Below are 5,045 nucleotides of genomic sequence, written 5' to 3'. Positions count from 1 at the left end.
GCTGTCAATCATTCTGCTTGGGCTGTCAATCATTCCTAATGCAGCAGTTCAGACAGAACAGCCCTGATCCTCAGGAGGGCAGAACTTATAAAGGGAAAAGCCACAAGCAGGGAATTCCAAATCTTGGCCTTACAGGATTGGGTAAGAAGGGAGTGGGTAGATTGAGGTAGATTTATCTTTAAGCTGATTGGTTTGGGCCGACTGGCCAAACCACAATGGGGAAACAGGCTATTGAAAAGGAACATCTTGACCTGGGTAATACCCAGAACTGTGTATATACTTTTATTTCATTGGTTAGCTCCAGGTGCAGGGCCCAATTATTCTTGCCAAGTTCCTCCTGTGATTTTTCACTTGCCAAGTTTCTTCTGTAGGTTTTTCACTGGTGGGGAAACTTGGGTCACCTAAAGGACAGGGCCATTCAAAATGGTATCTGAAAAACAAGATGTCATTAGTTCTGCTCTTGCTCTCTCATTCCCCCCTCTACTAGTAACTTCTGATGCTCAATCATGGGCCCCTAAAGTCTTATATTATCTTCATACAGTTGGTGGTATTGGGATCTCATAACCCTTAGCTGTAATACCCTGTAGAGGGCAAAGGGAAGGACAGCCATCCAGTCCCTGTCAGTCTCTATGGTCAAATTAGTTAAGGTCTCTTTTAATGTTCTATTCATTTTTTCTATCTGTCCTGAACTCTGGGGCCTATATGCACAATGCAACTTCCAATCTGCCCCAATAAACTTTGCTAACCACATGAAGCCTGAGCTGCCCAACGGCTCCATATATGTAGAGTACTCAGGTCCAGTCTATGCATGGTTCTTGGTTGGTGCTTCAGACTCCACAGACCCCTCTGGGCCCTGGTAGGTCTTCTTGTGGTACTCTTTTCACCTCTAAGTCATTTTATACTTTCCCCCACCTTCCCACTAGACTCCCTATGCTTTGTCCAATGTTTGGCTATGAATCTCAGTGTCTGTTTTGAACCATTAATGGGTGGAGCCTCTCAGAGGACAACTCTGTGATAATCTGGAGACCTAAGTCAGAATAAGCCTCTGGGAGGATGTGAAGGGGACTCTAGCTGAGACTCCCAGTAGCAGGGCTATGGAGACTGAGGATACCCTCTAACTAGATTCCTAGTGGAGGGAGGAGAACACCTACCCACCCACTAAAACCTCAATCCAAAATTTACCCTGCCTACAAGAACTTCAGGGACAAAGATAGAACAGATAGAACAGAGATCGAAGGAATGTCCAACCAATACCTGGCCTAACTCAGAACCTACCCCATGGTAAAGAGCCAACCCCTGACACTATTAACAATACTTTGATGAAATTATTAATAGCTTTTACTTGTCTCTCTATGTGTCCCCAGCTACACAATGAATACAATGGCCATCATCAGAATTCTCATAAATTATTTTCCTCTGTCCCTTCCTTTCCTCCTTTCCTTTCTCCCCTCCCTCTCTCTCTCCCTTCTTCCTTTTCCTTCCTTTCCTCCCTAATTCTCCCATTTTTCTTGAAGGGCAGAACTTCCAACGATAGCATCAGAAAATGGAAGACCAGTGCCTGCTGCTGCTGAAGGCCTGGGTACCTGCTTATGTTGGGCTGATGATGCTGGACAGAGTCTCATTTCCTACCAAATGTCTTTCCCTGGGTGATGTCTTAACAGCTTGCTTTTCTTGTCCCCTCACAGCAGTCATTTCCAGAACACTCAGGGCAGTAGAGAGGCATGTTAGACAGGGCGTTGGCATCATGGTGTTTCTCTCTTTGGGTATAAAGAGCCAGCAGGTCACTTGAAGTGGATTTGGATGATTAAAGACTTCAAAATAATTTGGGTAAAGACTCATGTGCTCTAAAAGTGGGGCTAGTAATTCTGTCTATTTGTGGAGTTAAGAGAGTCAAATGCAGTGTAGTGTGTGGAATACAGAGCACAGTGCCTGGCCTGTCATTAGCACACTACTTTTTATTTACATAACTGTTTCCAGATTATCAGAAGCTCCTGGTGGTGATGATTGTGGCCCTCAAATCTTAATCTGGGTCATTTCCTGGCCTCATAACCAGTTCCAGAAGCCTACTGGATCATCTCATCAGTTAATCCCACAGTAAAAATTTTATTTTTTCCTCTCTCATTGTCCCCATCCACTTTTCTTTAAACTTACAGCCTCTCCATTCAGACTGGTAATTATTTCAGTCTCTCACCTGGAATCTTCTGAGCCATCTTTCCTGCACTTTCTTTTTGACTTCTTGGATTCTGGGGTTCTTACCACACTGCTTTGTTGATACTGTCTTCTAAAGCATTTCTTTTCTTTTCTTTTCTTTTCTTATCTATCTATCTATCTATCTATCTATCTATCTATCTATCTATCTATCTATCTATCTAGTCATTCATTTAATTTATTTATTTCACTTTATATCCTTGTAGCCCCTTCCCTCCTGCCCTCCCAATCCCACTCTCTTTCCCTTCCTTCTACCCCCTTCCCTTTTCCTCAGAAAAGGGGAGCTCTCTTTCCCATCCACCCCAGCTCATCAAGTTGCATCAGGACTGAATGTGTTTCCTTCCCCTGTGGCCCGCAAAGGCAGTCCTGCCAGGGGAAAGTGATCTAAAAGCTAGCAAGTGAGTCTGTGTCCTATGCAGTCCCACTTTCCTTACTAGAATACCCACTTGAAACCTAAGCTGCCCATCAACTTATCTTTGTTGGGGGCCTAGGCTCAGTTCACCTATGGTCGTTGGTTAATGCTTAAGTCTCAGCAATACCCCTTCCTGGTTAGTTGGCTCTGTTGCTTTTCTTGTGGAGCTCCTATCACGTCTGGGTCCTTTTTTCTTTCCTCCCACTTTTCCACAAGGTTCACTATACATCAACCAATGTTTGAGTCTGAGTCTCAGCATCTGTTTTGAGGCACTGCTGGGTAGAGTCTCTCAGAGAGCAAATCTGACAGGCTTCTGTCTGCAAGCTTAGCAGGGTATCGTTCATAGTGTCAGGGGCTGGCACTCTCCCATAGGGTGGGTCTCTGGTTGGGCCAGGCATCATTGGGGCATTTCCTCAATCTCTGCTCTATCTTTATCCCTGCAGGGTAAATTTTGGGTCTAAGTTTTTGTGGGTGGGTTGGTGTTCCCTGCCCTTTACTAGAAAACTAATCTAGTTAGGAGATGTTCTCTTCAGTCTGCTACTAGGAATCTCTGCTTGAATTCCCCTCACATCCTCCCAAGAACCTACCCTGCTTACATCTCCAGCTTGTCACAGCGATGTCCCCACCCTCAGTTTCTCTTTTCTCTCCAGGCCTCTGTCCTCACACTCTTGCTCCTCAGGTCTAATCTCCACCCCCTTGACTCTCTGTGCCCCTCTCCTACCTTGTTCCCCCTCTTCAGCCATAACCTCTGAATATTCAATCTTCCAAGTGAGATTTCCGCATACTCACTTGGGTCCTCCTTATTACACATCTTTGGGTCTGTGCCTCGTAGTATGCTTATCCTGTACTATATGGCTAAAATCCACTTACAAGTGAGTACATAGCATGTGAGTCTTTCTGGGTCTGGGTTACCTCACACAGGATGATCTTTTCTAGTTCCATGCATTTGCCTGTAAATTTCATGATTTCCTTGTTTTTAATAGCTGAGTAAGATTTCATTGTATAAATGTGCTGCAGTTTCTTTATCCATTTTTTGGATAAAGGACATCTAGGTTGTTTCCAGATCCTGGCTATTATGAATGAAGCTGCTATGAACATAGTTGAGCAAGTGTCCTTGTTGTATGGTAGAACATCTTTTGGGTTTATGTCCAGGAGAGGTATACTTTGGTCTTCAAGTAAGTTATTCCCAATTTTCTGAGAAAGCAACAAATTGATTTCCGAGGTGGTTGTACAAGTTTGTACTCACACCAGCAATGGAGGAGGGTTCTCTTTTCTCCACATTCTTGCCAGCATGTGCTGTTACTTGGGAGTTTGATTTTAGCCATTCTGACTGGTATGGAATCTTAGAGTGGTTTTGATTTGCGTTTCCCTGGTGACTAAAGCAGTTGAGCATTTCTTGAAGTGCTTCTTGGCCATTTGAGATTCCTTTGTTGAGAATTCTCTGTTTAGTTCTGTGCCCCATTTTTAAATTGGGTTATTTTGTTTATTGGTGTTTGATTTGAGTGCATTATATATTAGCCCTCTGTCAGATATAGGGTTGGTGAAGATCTTTTCCAAGTCTGTAGGCTGTCTTTTTGTTCTGTTGACAGTGTCCTTTGCTTTACAGAAACTTTTCAGTTTCAAGAGGTTCCATTTATTAATTGTTGATCTTAGAGCCTGAGCTGTTGGTGTTCCATTTAGGAAGTTATTTCCTGTGCCAATGAGTTTAAGAGACTTCCCCACTTTTTCTTCTATTAGATTTCATGTATCTAGTTTTATGTTGAGGTCTTTGATCCACTTGGACTTGAGTTTTGTGCAGGGAAAAATAAGGAATGCTTTATGAATTTGCGTGTCATCCTTGCACAGGGGCCATGCTAATCTTCTCTGTATTGTTCCAGTTTTAGTATATATGCTGCTGAAGAGAGCACCTAAAGCATTTCTTAAACTCTCTTCTTGCTTTTCTTTATTTTGGCTACCTATTTCCCACTCTCTGTCAACTCCTGTGTGTGTGCAATGCTGAGATTCAAACACTGAGCCCTGCAAATTCCAGGCAAGTATTCTATCATGGTGCTACATCCCCAGTCCCCATGCTTGCCCTTGAGCTCAACTTTCTTTTCTGGATGTCTGCTAAGGTGAGTTTTCCAAACTATGATCATACTAGTCACTCAAGTGAAATCTCATCTAGCTCATTGCTTCTGGAAGTACTAAACTTTTCAGGTTGAGTGTGTGTATGTGCGTGCGTGTGCGTGTGTGTGTGTGTGTGTGTGTGTGTGTGTGTGTGTGTGATATAGAGAAAAAAAGACAAGAGAAACAGAGACAGAGAGACAGAAAGAGAGAGACAGAGACACGGAGAGAAACAGAGAGACAGTACAGAGAAAAAAATTGGGGGATATTTGAGTTTTTCTAACTTCCAGCCTCCTTTTTTGCCATATCCCCACTAAGTCTT

The 5,045-nt window shown here is 43.3% G+C and overlaps 1 non-coding gene across 1 annotated transcript; it reads right to left on the bottom strand.

The window, feature by feature from the left end:
* Window positions 1-4,420: 4,420 nt before the first annotated feature.
* LOC129673767 (U6 spliceosomal RNA) lies at window positions 4,421-4,527 on the bottom strand. Its single transcript, XR_008719701.1, has one exon. It is a non-coding gene; the product is annotated as a U6 spliceosomal RNA (small nuclear RNA).
* Window positions 4,528-5,045: the final 518 nt, after the last annotated feature.

This window comes from Psammomys obesus, unplaced genomic scaffold, assembly GCF_907164565.1.
Source record: "Psammomys obesus unplaced genomic scaffold, mPsaObe1.curated_primary_1811, whole genome shotgun sequence".
NCBI lineage: Eukaryota > Metazoa > Chordata > Mammalia > Rodentia > Muridae > Psammomys > Psammomys obesus.
Note: the sequence above shows the minus strand (reverse complement) of the source record. Positions and strands in the feature narration are given on the sequence as shown.